Raw genomic sequence first — 14900 nt, 5'->3', positions numbered from 1 at the left:
ATAACCATGAATACTTGCAAGGGCTTGCAGAGATCTAGTATATATCGATGTAAGACTTTTTCATATTATATAATCAGCAGACATTTGTTATTTCCATATCTGGGGAATGAATGGCCCAACTACTTTGAGTAGTTACATTTTTTTATCATAATAATTACTTTTTAATAATAATTCTGGGCAAAAAATTCTTTTTGTAATCATTGTCAATAAAGCAGTCATAGATTATCTATTATTATTTTAGTTCATGGAGATCTCAACCAACATGCAGCACCTCACAGTTTATCTCTTGCACCAAGTGATGGTTTAAGTTTCTTAACCCTTCATCCTTCAGATATCCATCAAAACTAGATGGTATTAAATGAAAAATTAAAGATTGTAGGGAGAAAGGGGATAGGAATCATATGTAAAAGCCAGCCTTTAACTCTCCCCTGGAAAGTTTATATATACCTTATTGTTATTTTTTTAAAATTTGCAGTTCTGCTTCGGCTTCTAGAATCTTTTAGTTGGGAGTGTATTTTTTTAAATATTCATTGCCATAAAACTAAACTACCAAAAAGCTATCTGGAGGCCATAATAGTGTTGAAGTGGGTACAAATCTCAATCCACAAGCTCAATTGGAAAAGTATATGTTAAGATGTTCTTTAAATAAACCCATTGGCATTGGTTCCTTTTCTCAGGACCACCCTAAGGTCCTGGGGCCTGGGAGGGGCCATGACTTCAGGGAGGGATCCTGGGTCCCTACTGATTGTTGATGCCACACCCCCATTTTCCTGCTTGTTGAGTGTCTTTGATCTTTGTGGCACTGCCTGTCTTAGAACAGGCTGTCTTCTTTGTTGTGTCTAAGAACCTACTGCCCAGCATTGGTTCTCAGCAGGTGTCCCTACAGGCCCACACCACTGAGGCGTGACCACTCATGGGGGCCGTGGCCAGAGACAGAGCTCTCTAGACACTGCTCTCCAGATTCACAGGCTTTTACTCCCTTTGGAGCCCTGGGAGCATCTCTTCTCACACTATCTCAGGCACCCTCCCTCCCCTCTCAAATAGCTTAGACTTGAAAAAGAATTTTTCAAAGGATTTAGACTTTATTTATTTTTAAGATTTTATTTATTTATTCATGAGAGACACACAGAGAGAGGCAGAGACACAGCCAGAGGGAGAAGCAGGCTCCATGCAGGGAGCCCAACGTGGAGCTTGATCCTGGGACTCCAGGATGACACCCTGGGCTGAAGGCAGGTGCTCAACCGCTGAGCCACCCAGGGATTCCCCAAGGATTTAGACTTTTAAGAAAAGTACATTTTGAAAGCCTGGATAGAAGAAATTAAAAAGTCAAAACTACCTTGAAATGATTGGGGATATTAGGGCAAAAATGATTAATTCATTAATATTAAACCAATTACCATTGCAATATTCATATTTCATTCAATCAACATGTCAACAGATTATCCTGCCAGAAGGTTTTCTACCTGTATGTAAAAAGTGAAGAGTGAGTTTTGTGATTTTTTTCCCCCAACACTTCCAGTGTCTCTTTTCTGTTTTCAGTTTTTCTTTTTTTTTTTTTTTCTTTTTTTTTTCAGTTTTTCCTTTTCCTTAGCGCGGTCAGCCCTATGAACCTGAACAGATGTGAGTACAAGGGGAAGAAAAACATCTTTTATTATATTAAACAGATGCCTCTGTTCAAATTAGGAAATGAGGGAAAGTGAGCATGAATAAATAAATACATTTGTGATGTAGATACCACAGGTTTACCCCATAAGAAGTGTAAAATCCCTGAACCACAGAAACAAGAGAAGAGAAATGTGATGGGGGTGCCTGGGTGGCTCAGTCCATTAAGCACCTGCCTTCTGCTCAAGCTTTGATCTCAATCTCCTGGGATCAAGCTCCACATTGGCCTCTCTCTCTCTCTCTCTCTCTCTCTATATATATATATATATATATATATATTTTAAAGATCATAAAAAAGGTGTATATATATATATATCAAATTAAAAATTTAAAGATCTTTACAAAAAAGGAAAATGTTATGGTGATCTTAATGCTGAGGGAGAGGAGGAGCTGTCATAACACCACACAGTACAGAGGAGATTTCTGGTTCCAGGTTGTGCTTGGATGCTTGGTCACTAGAGCCCAGGGCAGTGTTTTCCCATAAGAAATGACCTCCAAGGAAACAGAGTCACCTCATCATAAACACAGAAGGTGATGAATCCCCTGCTTTCCTTGCTTTCTCCTCTCATCTCAGGAACGACCTAATTCATTTTGTAACATCCAGTCTTACTCCTTTGAATCTATGTTCCATGCTATGACTGCAGCAATTTTTCAAAAATTTAAATTTCAAAGTACAATTTGCCCACAATATTTCTACAACTCCCTTGTGCCTACAAGATGAAGCTAAAGCTCTTTTATGTACTATTCAAAGCCCTTCATGGTCTAGCCCCCCCCAGAGCCTTTTCTATATCTTCCATGCTGACAACTGAGTCATCACAAACTCTTTTAAATCCCCCCTCCCACAGTCTATGCACTTGCACATGTTCTTACCTCTTCCTGGAATGCACATTTCCCTCCTATCTACCTGGAAATCCCTGTTGATCATCCAAACCCTGTCCAGGCATTATCTTTTGTGTGAAGTGTTCCAACCCTTCAAACTATGTGAGTTGCTTTTTTTCCACTGTCCAATTTATATCTTTTATCCAGACTTTGCTTTTTAGTACATTACACAGCACAGTTTTATTTGCTTACAAATCTGTACTCCTGGTAAGGGCTCTGAGAGTGGAGACTATGTGCTCCAGCTATTTTCAAAATTTAGTTTTATGTAGATTCTAGTGGAATCTGTCTTGTACATATGGCTATACCTCTCTGGATGATTCTCCTGGCCACTTTTGGGCAGTGCATTGCTCTGTATGGTCTTTGCAAGGTGGTGTGGTGTTGTCTACTGCTTGCATGGAAATGGTGGGGAGATGTTGCAGCAGGCAGTTCACTAGGAGTGTTGTACTCAGTATGTTTCTTTCCCAGGGCCATGTGGGTAGAGCCCACAGACCACTTCCACTCAAGGTAGAAGACCTATTATGACACCCTTTGGAGAGTATTCTTCCCAGGCCATGTTCTCTAGTCTTTTCTTTTCCTCCCAAATTCTAAAAGTTCTGCTCATGCTGCTCTATGTCTTGTCAAATCACCCTACTTGTCCAGTTCATTCTTTTGGTAGCATCATGGATTTCTAGACTTATCCTTAGCCATCATTTTCTTTTCTAATTTCCCAAAATCTTTCGAGAAGTTTTTTTTTGTATACCCAAGAAAGTGCTATAACTGTCCAAGGTATCAGCGCTTACAGATGAAACATGTAACTTCAAAAAATTCTCCCATGCCCAACCCAGCTTGAGTGTCTGTTGGTGGAAATATCGAGTGGGATGAGCAGATGTTGGGTAGCAGTTTTTGTTTTTCTCACAGGAAGTGAACTTCTAATTACTTTATTGTTATATAAAATGATCTGCTTTCCCCGAAGCATGTTTATGTCATGGCACCAGCAGAAAATGATTATTAGTTGCCTATAATAATGGTATAATCAGATGAAACTGCCCATGGATATAAGCAACTGACCTGCCGCTCTGGCCACTATAAAATCCTCAGATGTGTAGTGGCTGAATGAGGTTAATATCTCAGCACACCTGTAACCACCCCTGTTGGAAGGTTTTATATCCACAGCTGTCCACCCCACACTGTGTTAGGACACACTCATCATCTGGACCATTAACTTTGCCTATTTTGAAGTGGTAGTGAAAGAAGCTGCAATTTTACTACTCGTTGATATTCTGTTGTGATACGAAGATTCCTGATACAAAAAATGCCCTCCTGTGCTTATTGGAAGCCAGTCTAGACCTACAGTAAAAGCCTCCTGTACCATTCCTGCTTTATCAACAGCTTTATAATTTTGGGTTTTGGCATTTTAAAGAAATTTGTATTAGTTTTCTTAGGACTAGGGAGAGCATATTATCCCATCTGTATATTTTCAGAGGAAAGGTTAAAAAGTATGTCTAATGGAGAGTAAGTATGATTAATCCTGGAAAGAGAAAAGTGTGCAGCAAGATTTTATTCTGAAGCAAGGTAGTCTCTGAAAGACTATCATGTTATGAGGGGGAGGGCAGCAAATTCTTTACATTGCTTTAGAAAGCTGAGCCTGGACCAATAGTTTGAAGTTTTATAGAGAGAAGTATTTTAGGCTCAATATTTTTAAAAAAGAATAAAAATAGGAAAGAGTAGGTTGTCTGGGAAGGAGGGAACACTCCTTTATCTGAAATACGTATACAGTTGGCTGGAAGACAGGGATTTAGAAGTAGAGCTTGCCCAAGAGCATGTGTTTGGTTGATGTATGTGGTGTATAATCCCATGATTCCACCAAATGTCATCTTAGTTTGGTGTATTTAACATGTTATATTGGCTACTGATCGGCAGCGAGTTGTCTTATGTTCTATTTCCTGAAGTATGTTTTTTGAAAATATTTAGGAAATCTGTCAGTGTTCTTCAAATTCAAAGGTCTCAGAGTGAGAAGATTTATTATGAGGGGAAAAGACTAGTTTGTGGTGACCCTGAGAAAGATGAGCGAACATAGTTTTAAAAATGAGCAAAAACAAAGAGCTTTATTAAGTACATACTGGCCAGAGGGAATGATGAGAAGAAACACATCTTTATTTAAAAATTATATTCATATGATTTTTTCAGATGTCAGAAATTATCTTCAGCATGAGTTATTGAACATAAAGTTATTGACTGAATGCCCTGGAGGAGCAACAAAAATCTCAATATTTAGGGACATAGGTGAGCTGCACTGATCATTAATTAGAAGCCTGTGTAAAAGATAATGCTCATTCATGTAGGGACTTTGTCCCTCCCATTAGCTATGCATTTCCCAAGCATAGCATAGGGCTTGAGAGACAGAATTTTTCAATAAGTGTTAAACAGAGAGATAAACAGATGTTGTGCCAATGGGGCTAGAATAACCAAAAGGGTCCCCAGTTATTTTTCAGCAATTTCCGCAATTTATACAGCTTCTCTTCTTCAGCATAAATACTCTCTCCAAGTTCCAGCTCACGTATGTCTTTTCCTTGATGTCCTCTCTGACTGTTCCCTGACTCATTGACCCTATTCTTAGAACACTTTCAGTACTTGTGGTCAGGATCAGATTATTTAACTTTATCATATAATTATATTGGCACATTTTTTTGTCTTTGGTTCATGTTTGTCTTGCACCCAGAACTAAATTATCACTGCCCTGAGGTGAATAATTACATCTTACTCTCCTCCATTTGCCCTGCCCTTTACACAGGACAAGGCTTTGAGTAAATGCTTATTAAGTATGTGTTTATTAGGTGCCATTAAGAGAATTGGACGTATTTGGCAAAAGGGTAGTTATGAGAAACCCCTATTATTAATTCACAGTCACTGTAGAAAGATGTTTCATTACCAGGTTTGCCACAGAGATTTAGTGGATTCTTGGTGTGGAGGGAGGAGAAAAGAGTGGGATGATGAGAACAGAAATGATGGTGGGTCCTCCCCCAAAATCCCCTGTGGCTTCGATCTGACCCTGATAGATCTGGAATAAAAGGGAGCCCTTGCTATAGTATTCATGGAATGATTCCATCCCAAATTAGGTAATTTAAATAATCCTCTTCCTGGGGTGCCTGGGTGGCTCAGTTAGTTGAGCAACTGATCAACTCTTGGTTTCAGCTTTGGTCATGTTCTCACAGGTCCTGGGATCCAACTTTGTGCTCAGGGGGAGTCTGCTTGAAGATTCTCTCTGCCCCTCCCCCTACTCATGCTTGTGTTCTCTCTCTCCAAAAAAATCTTAAAAAGAATGATCCTCTTCCCCAATATCACCCCCAAGAGGCTGGAAGTTGACAACATTTAGAGTATCAACTTGTAACTGAACTAAGGTGAGTTTGCTCTTGCTAAGTTACAGATAAGAGGCTAAGCCACAGGGAGCTGTCAGCCAAAGTCATCTCTACTTGCAGTAAATAAGATCACGAGGAATAATTTCCAAAGCTGAGACTCCCCAAGCAGGGATGAGCAGGTTCTTTTGTTTAGGGTTTAGGATGAATATTCAGAAAGGGGATCCTTGTCATCACATGTGAAGGTCAGCATAACGGTGTGCAGGTGTACTTAGAAAACATGTCTATACTTGCGTCGTCTGGTATGCTAATGAAGCTTGTGAGCGTCCTAGGGTGCAGTCTTGAACATTATCATGAAGCTGAGGTAACTGTTGGATTTGGAGCATGCTCCAAGAGCCAGTATAAGTTGGATGGGTCTTGGGCTCACCTCAAATAGGGCATTCAGGACCTTGTTTGTTCTTAGGCTGGAAACATATCTGATAATCTTGAGTCCAGTCTTCCTCAGAGACAGTATATTTGGGATCTGAAAAGAAAAAAATAGTTGATTAGGGAGAAACAGCTCTCTGAAAAAACAAGCTTTAAATTTTCTGCTAGTTTTCACCTCATTAATGCTATGAGGCAGGGTTTCAATCTTGCAGAAACAACTCAAGAATGCGAGGTAGGTCAATCACAACTTTTGAAACAGCACTGGGAATTTTACCACTGACTTATTGTCTCTGATATGCTTAGGCTATTTCCTAGATTGTTAGTTTTTGCGTTCCCTTTGTTTCCTTAAAATCTTTACTGAGGTTTTTGAATTTCTTTGTAATTCTAACACCTCCTACGGAAGTTCTGCAAGAAATCTACTAGGGCCAGTAAGCCCATAGGTCATAGAGCATGAAAAGAGCTGGGGGCCAAACATGACTTGTGTCCCAAAAGCTGTCTGGTTTGCCTTTTTCTCTGGCCCCCTAAATCTTTCTGCTTACAAAATCTATTATCCAAGATGATTGGGCATCTTGAAGTGACTGCCAACTCACGGTTATCAGTCATCCAAGTGGGAGTGGAGCCTCCTTGAGTGTTCTTGAATGATAAAAACAGCCCCAGGCAAGAGCTAAATGAGGAAAGATGATATTCAAGGCTTACTTTGCTTTTCTTAGATCTATATGAGCTCCTCTCCCCAGGCTAGTTTTACCCCAGAAGTAATCTGGGACCACTTGTCCAGAGAAAATACACGTTAGTAGTTAAGCATGCTTTCTCTCTAGGGAAGGTTCTATGACAGTGTCTGTATTGTAACTGCTGCTCTACTATTTTAAGAATATTTAGAAAGTAGCTTCCAGTGACGTTGTTAAATGAAAATAAATCAATGGTATAAAACAGAATGCATGGTATGATTCCAAATCGAACTTCCCTCCCTCCTCAGACATACCAATATATACATACATTGATTTATTCTTGTGTATTTTTTTAAAAGATTTATTTATTCATGAGAGACACAGAGAAAGAGACATAGGCGGAGAGAGAAGCAGGCTCCCTGCAGGGAGCCCAATGCGGGACTTGATCCCAGGACCCTGGGATCACACCCTGAGCTGAAGGCAGACGCTCAACCACTGAGACACCCAGGCATCCCTATTCTTGTGTATTTTTATGTAGACATAACCAGAAAGGACACGCAGCGAACTTGTTCATCATACCTTCCCCCCTCCTGTATTCTGCACAATTTTTGTTTTTGTCATCAGAAAAATAACTGACTTTTCAAAAGTCGCTACACTGGCAGGGATCTAGGGTTGGGGATAAACCCAAACTGCAATGACTCTTGCTTTTCAGAGGCAGAATCTAGAAGTCGAGCCACGATCATCATTAGAAGTCAATAGAGAACAGGGTGCAGCTACCTGGGGTCTCCAAAGCTCTGCTGCAATAACCTCAACCCCATTCTTCAAGTTCAATAAAGAAAGCAGCAGTTGAGGGATGTAAGAAAGAACTGTTTAGGAGTAAGTGTGACTTGGTTTGGAATCATGGAAGTTGGGGAGATAAAATATCCTTCCTCTAGGAGTGCTAGTTTTCTCTTGTTTACCCCTGCCCTTCAGTTTGAAGGATTCAAAAGAGGGAGAGAACCTGAGCCAGAAGTCAAAACTCTTGGGACAGGGAGTGTAAGGGGATGGGAGAACACTGATGGCAGGAAGTCACTGGTTCAATCAAGTGTCCACCACACAGGAAGGAAAAGCACAAATGATGACAAGGTCTCTGTTGACTATGGTGGCTTTGGCTTTGCTTTCGCTTCCATCCTCAGGAATCCCTTGTGTGGTGCTTCTCTCAAAGAAGTCATTTGCCTTTCATTTGAACATTGCAGTGACTGATCACTAGTTTTTTTTTTTTTTTTTTAGACTTTTTATTTTATTTATTTATTAATGAGAGACACAGAAAGAGAGACAGAGACACAGGCAGAGAGAGAAACAGGCTCCATGCAGGGAGCCCAATGCGGGACTTGATCCTGGGTCTCCAGGATCACGTCCTGGGCTGAAGGCAGGTGCCAAGCTGCTGAGCCACCCAGGCATCCCTGTTCACTAGTATTTGATCTAGTCTGTTCTTTGGTTAACTAGCCTCAGCTGGTTGCTATTGCTTTTGTGGAAATCTTGCTCAGTGCTTTTAATTCCCCATAAGTTCTCTTCCACATGACAAGCCTTTATGCACTTGTAGGTGACTTTGTGGTCCATCTAACCCCCAGTCTCATCTTCTTCCTTGCTCTTTTGTATCTACTGTCAAGCCTCTAAGGAATCATCTCTTGCTTTTCCAGTCTGTTTTGCAGTTTTGAGTGTCCTTTGCTCAGCTCTTGCCGATGAGACACACGTGGAAGTCTATGGTATCTAGAAACTATGGGCAAAGTTCTCAATATGAAGATTTCAACTGTGAAAGCCTTGAATACTGAACCAGGGCAGACAAATACCTACTTCTGACTTCTTCATATAAAAAAAAATATCAACTTTTGTTTGTTAAAACCATTATATTGAGGTTTTGTTACTTGCGGGCAGACAATGGTAACCAGTGGAGTTCCAGCTTTCATAACCCAACACTACATTTTGTACTATAGAAACTACCGAGTCCTGCCCTTCTTCACTGACAGGCCCTAGTGTTTTTCTGCTTGTGTGAAAACATGTCCTTTTCTTCATGTCTGAAGGGTCTTGCCTCCTGACCAGGCTCTACTCAACCTTCACATCTTTAATGCAGATTCCAACCAGAAATACCTTCTTATTTCTTACACTGAACTCCCCAATGGCTTTCTGAGGTGCTTCTCCTATTCCTCTCCTTTTTCCATTCTGCCATCAAGAGCAAACATTTGTATACTTCTCTTACCCTTATTTGCTGATAAGATTGAAGTTGTTTTAAGGCTGATTTTTATACCATATCTTTTAGTATATAGTTTTGCTAAAAGAAAGTACTATATCTATTTTATTTCAGTTCGACAAATATGTATCATCTTATTTACTTTTTGATAGCTTAAATGTTGGGTTATGCAAGCATCTTCAGAAGTTTTTCAGGAGAGGCAACAATAGCTTCCTTCAGTGAAAGTCTCTGGGGTGTCATGCCCTGGAGAAAGAAAGACCAACTACCCTTTGGCTTACTCAAATGCCACTATCTAGTGGCAAGTAGTTAGAAAAAAAAATATTAGTATCTGGAGTTCTAACCATGCTTTGGAGGAAATGCTTTGTAGATGAGATCATATTAATCAATGCTCCAAAGCTATCTGAATTCTGGAACAGAAAGCATGGAGAGGAGTACCTATCAGGATTGTGGGATTTTAGGCACTGTGCTCTCTTTGGGGCAAGGGCACTTCACCTAAGTATTAACTTAAGTGAAGCACCCTTACATGGGAGCCTCGGGCTTGAACATAGGGAGTACGAACTGGTGGCTTTGATATTTTTTTGAGAATGGTTTTAAGGGGATTTAGAGATTTGATTTTGGGCAGTTCAAGTATGTTTAGCTGTTGTTGTTTTTAAAGGGAAATGCATCTTATTTATTATGGGGGCTATAGTGGGTTTTGAGAATGGCTTGGATGTTGTACTGATTTAGTTATTTTTTTTTCTTTACTAATTTCCTTTATCATGGTAAGAATGCTCAATATGAGATCTATCCTCTTTAAAAAATTTTTGAACAAAATTCTAAGGCAATGATTCTGTGTTGCTAACTATATCAGGTACAAGTTTGTATAGCACATCTCTCAAATTTATTCATTTTGCATAATTGAAATTTTATGCTCGCTTATTAGCAACTCCCCCTTTTTTCCAACCCCAGTCCTTGCCAACCTCCATTCCATCATTTGGTACTATGAATTTGGCTATTTTGGATAGACTATTTTGGATAGAGATATCTCTATCCAAGATAGAGGGCCTCTCACTACATTGGTGTTTTGCTTTGCTTTATTTGTGTGTTTTTTTTTTTTTTTTTTTTTTTTTTTTTTTAGTTTCCTTTTGGTTTGTTGTTTTTTACTTCATGTTCATTTTTGATAAATTATGGAATGAGTAGAACCTCTCACTTATGAAGTTCCTAATTTGTAATAAGCACTGTCTTGCTGTTTTACAAGCATCATACCAGTGATTTCTCACAGGGATGACATGACTCTATACCATTATCCCCAATTATACATGAAGAAATTGAAATTGGGTAACCCATCATGTAACATAGCCAGTGAAAGAGAGAGTCAGCATCTCAAAACAGATCTTTTTTTTCCTCTCTCCTTTTCAAAAGCCACGATCTTTTTTTCTCTAAGAAAAAAGTGGTGAGCAGTCATTTGGTTACTAGGGTGAGAAATTTGCACATATTTTCTTTCAACTGCAGGTTTTCATATCTCTTTTTACTTGACATTTTACTCTGAGCAGCATTTTAGTGAGTATCTAAATTTAGACTAAAATACTTGATTGTACAAAGGATTTTATGTCTTTATTTGAAAAGCATTAATTAATTTGATTCTTTTCTTCTGGAAACTACAGAGACCAATTTCAAGGATGAGCCTTCAATATCATCAGAATTTAATTAAACTGATTTCTCCTTAATTCAAGCTGCTTTTTTGAGCCATTATAATTAATATTAGAATAAAAGAAAGTGTACTTAAAGAGAAGCAGGGAGAGATGGGCAATAGGCAAACTGATGGCAATATGAAGGGAGAGGCTGCCTCTGCTGAGTTTGGTAAGTGTTCACTAAAGTTTGAATTTTTTTAAAAGACTATTTATTTATTTGAGAGAGAGAGAGAGCAAGCATGAGTGGGGGGCAGGGGTGGTAAAGGAAGAGGGAAAAGCTAACCCCCTCCTTCACTGAGCAAGGAGCCTGATGAAGGGCTCAATCCCAGGACCCTGAGATTGAGACCTGAGCCAAAGGCAGTTGCCTAAGGAACTGAGCCACCCAGGCACCCCTAATGTTTGAATATTAAGGCTGAGGTGATTGGAAAACCAGCTAATAAATTTTATACTGAGATTTCCTGCGCAGCTTACGGGCAGAAAGCTCCCTGATACATACTATTGTTTCTCGGTGAATTTTGAGCATTTCGCTTTAACATTTTTAACCCAAACTAGTAGAATTTTCAAGTGTTTTTTTCTTAGAAAGTAAAGGCTTCATCAAAGAATATATACAGATGGCAAATAAGCATAAGAAATGATGTTCCACATCATATGTCATTGGGGAAATGCAAATGAAAACAATGAGATACCACCACAAGCCTATTAGAATGGTCAAATCTGGAACACTGACAACACCAAATGCTGAAGAGAATGTGAAGCAACAGGAACTCATTCATTTCTGGTGCAAATGCAAAATGGTACAGATACTTTGGAAGCCAGTATGGCTATTTCTTACAAAATGGAATGTACTCTTCCTGTATGACCCAACATTTGTCCCCCTTTGTATTTACTCAGAGTTGAAAACTTATATCCATCCAAAAACATGCACGTGAATGTTCACAGCAGCTTTATTTATCATAGTTGACAAACTTGGAAGCAACCAAGATGTCCTCCAATAGGTGAATGGATAAATAAACTATGGTCCATCCAGACAGTGGATTATTATTCAGTACTGAAAAGAAATGAGCTAACAAGCCATGAAAAACATGGAGGAAACTTAAGTGCATATACAAAGTGAAAGAAGCCAATCTGAAAAGGCTACATACTGTATGATTCCAACTACACGATATTCTGGGAAAGGCAAAACTATGGAGACAGTAAAAAAATCAGTGTTTTCTAGAGGTTTGAGGGAGGTGGAGGTGAATAAGTAGAGCATGGCGGCTGGTTAGGGCAGTGAAACTACACTGGATGATGCTATAATGGTGGATCCATGGCATTACACACTTGTCCGCATAGATGAAATCATGTACTTACATAAAATATACAACACAAAAAGTGAACCATAATGTAAACTATGGGCTTTGGATTTGTCAATGTAGGTTCATCAGTTGTAACAGATGTACCACTTTGGTGGGGGGGGGGGTTATTTATTCATAGAGATAAGTCACATGGGAAATCTCTATACCCTCTGTTCAATTTTGTTGTGAACCTAAAAGTGCTCTAAAAAATAGTCAATTAAAAAACAAAAGTTCCTGGTGTAGGTACGGAATGTGATATTCTAAAAAGTTAAGCAAATATAATACTCAAACACATGAAACCTGACTAGTACAAAAGAACTCTAATTTGCTACCTAATTATTTTTAAAATGCTTTAAATTAATCTGTGCAGGCATTAACAAATGTAAAAGTGGTTTCATTGATTATTTTACCACTACTATAGACACTGATAATTGCTATTTTCAACTTTGACCTATTTTTACCTGTGTAAGCACTGGTATATGAATAAATCATGATACATAAAAATATAGTTGTGTCATCTCTATTGGTATCAGGTGCTGGTTTATTTTTTTTCAATTCTCTAATTAGATGTATAAACACAACTTACTTGAGTCAGTTGGGAAGTGTTAACATAGAAATATCACCACGTGGCTTCATGGTTTATGTATCTTTAATATCTGTAATTTAGGACAATAATGAATACAGACGAGATTGTTGCTTTGGCCTGGAGATATTCATCTGATAGAAATAGTCATCGGAACCACAACAGCATAAAATTAAAGTCTCAGACTTAAGAGTCTTGACTGATAGAAGCATAATCATTGAGAGTTTAGAATACAGATTATCTGGTTTGCTTTTCAAATATTTGTAAATATCAACTTTTGTGAGAAAAGGTATTATTTGAATAGTAAGCTTATGAAAAAGTGTTTTTTTTTTTTTTTTTTTTTTTTTTTACTATTTTATACAATGCAGGCAGTATATTCATGGGATTGGAAGAGATGGTAACCTGAAAAACAAGGTAACCATGCAAGGGCTTAAAATGACTATACATAAATAAATAGGGGGAAAAAAATCTAACTGTGGGCTACTAGTCTTTCGGAGTCCTGTGATACCAAGCATTTATAGGTAAACCACAAGTTTCCATGTAATACTTGATGAGTATCAGCTTCCGTGCCTGCTTATAGCAAAACCATCACTTTGCCCTTAGATTTTTCTGTCCTTGATGTTTGACTATATGACATCTCAATCCATATAGGAAATGTTAGTTAATATGTTGGATTCTTTTTTTTTTTTTAAATAAAGCTGAAATACTGTAGTCCCCCACCAGCTGCACTCATATTAGACGTCAGAGTTTTGTATGCTCTCTCAAACAGTAAGAGACAGGAGTTAGAACACAAGAAAGAGTGGGAGTACCACATCTTTTTTTAGGCACTCATGGTCAGGGGAGAGCGTGAATGCATTCATCGTCTACCACAAATCATGCATTTGAGTTTCCCACATGTGGAGGAATGTGCAGGGCTCAGCGCATCCAGAGTGTAATGGATAAACCTTGCCCTGGGAAAACCACCTTTGTCATCAAGTAAAGGTTACATTCTTTCATAATTTTACTAAAATGTACTAATAAAGTATTAGTTTTCCCTGCACTTCAGTTGGATCATTGCGGCAAATCCTGGTGTGAATAATGGATGCTGCCACTTTGGAGGCCCCTGGTAAATATACAATGGCAAGTGAATTAGCTCTCCAGAAAAAGATAGATATTTGGGCTGCTTCAGTGCAAATAGCACCTAGGTATATAAAATGTTCTTTTCTAAACAGAGACATAGTTAAACATTTGTGACCTAGGGAGTCTTATCTAAAGTCAGCATTGTACATTGAAAACACAGATTGAGTAGTGCTCAGATGAATAGCTCCGTAATAATACAGAGGAAGGCAAGAACAGAGGGTAATGATGGCTCAGTTGGGTTCATAGTTGTATGCTCTGTGCATTTCCATTGTGTAGAGTTCTACTATTTAGTTCAATTCTCCATTCTATTTGGATTTCTTAAATATATATCTCCAGCTCTGTCCTTATTGGATTCCAAAGGCACATGAAATTTTCAATTTTAAATGTACTTAGAATATATATGATCTAACACCTGTTCGAGGCATAAATCCTCTCAACAAATGTCTTAGAGATAGAAGTCTAGTTTCCAGGTTTTTCACTTGTAACATGGGCTGCCTCATCCCACTATAAACTGGCTGTAATGGTGCCTTCTCATAATGGCTCCTAATATTTTTGAAGTCAAATATTCACAGGTCTTCAGTTGTAATAAACATGACAAGGAATTGTCAGTACACTGCTGAATTCCTTCTAGTATCCTATGGTTGCTTGGCAGTTTTTTATGAAATTTGAAATATGTGTGAAATTAAGTATGAGGGCAGCCTGGGTAGCTCAGTGGTTTAGCACCGCCTAGGTTCAGGGCACTGATCCTGGAGACCGGGGATCGAGTCCCACATCGGGCTCCCTGCATGGAGCCTGCTTCTCCCTCTGCCTGTGTCTCTGCTTCTCTCTCTCTCATGAAAAAATAAATAAAATCTTAAAAAAAACCAAAGAAATTAAGTATGAAACAACAAAAATACTCCATATATCCTGGGGCAGCATAAAGTGATTCTGTTAGGCCTTTTGATTTGGCCCTTGTACCGCTATTAATGTAGACTAGAAATATAATCAGCTTTTTTTTTGCAGC

At 38.7% G+C, this 14900-nt stretch overlaps 1 pseudogene; it reads right to left on the bottom strand.

The window, feature by feature from the left end:
* Window positions 1-13613: 13613 nt before the first annotated feature.
* Window positions 13614-13757, bottom strand: LOC112645701 (U1 spliceosomal RNA; annotated as a pseudogene).
* Between the last annotated feature and the right edge of the window lie 1143 nt (window positions 13758-14900).

Source organism: Canis lupus, chromosome 1 (genome assembly GCF_003254725.2).
Source record: "Canis lupus dingo isolate Sandy chromosome 1, ASM325472v2, whole genome shotgun sequence".
NCBI lineage: Eukaryota > Metazoa > Chordata > Mammalia > Carnivora > Canidae > Canis > Canis lupus.
The sequence above is the reverse complement of the archived record's forward strand: the minus strand, read 5'-3'. Positions and strand labels throughout refer to the sequence as shown.